The following is a 397-nucleotide window of genomic DNA, read 5'->3' as shown; positions in this document are numbered from 1 at the left end:
GCTGAAGCCTCACCCATTGCAGCTGCTGCGGCCGCGGAAGCTTGATGACAAAGAGTGTAGCTGGTTGCTGCTGCTGAGCAAAAACCATCTCCGGTGGAGCTCCGGCTGCAAAGCTCCAAACTTGTCCGAAATCCGGCCTCGCCGGAACAGCCCAAAACCCAGCAGAGCCACCACCACTCATCAACGAAGTCCCCATAGTGTGTCCCACAGTTAACCCTCCTACTCCTCCGCCGCCACCGCCGTTGGACTCTCCCTCCTCAGCTCTAACGACGCGTTTTCCGAGTGTGAACGGAGAGGAAGTGGCGAGAGAAGCGGTTGAGAAACTAGCCGGAGTAGTGCCAGTCCCAGTGGCGGCTATGATAGAAGGCTCGGCTTGACGGAGGAGCCACTCAATGGT

At 58.4% G+C, this 397-nt stretch overlaps 1 pseudogene; it reads right to left on the bottom strand.

Moving 5' to 3' along the window:
* Positions 1-8: 8 nt before the first annotated feature.
* On the bottom strand, positions 9-394 carry LOC104775188 (annotated as a pseudogene).
* Between the last annotated feature and the right edge of the window lie 3 nt (positions 395-397).

Source organism: Camelina sativa, unplaced genomic scaffold (genome assembly GCF_000633955.1).
Source record: "Camelina sativa cultivar DH55 unplaced genomic scaffold, Cs unpScaffold09935, whole genome shotgun sequence".
In the NCBI taxonomy this organism is placed as follows: Eukaryota; Viridiplantae; Streptophyta; class Magnoliopsida; order Brassicales; family Brassicaceae; genus Camelina; species Camelina sativa.
This window is presented reverse-complemented; position numbering and strand designations above follow the sequence as displayed.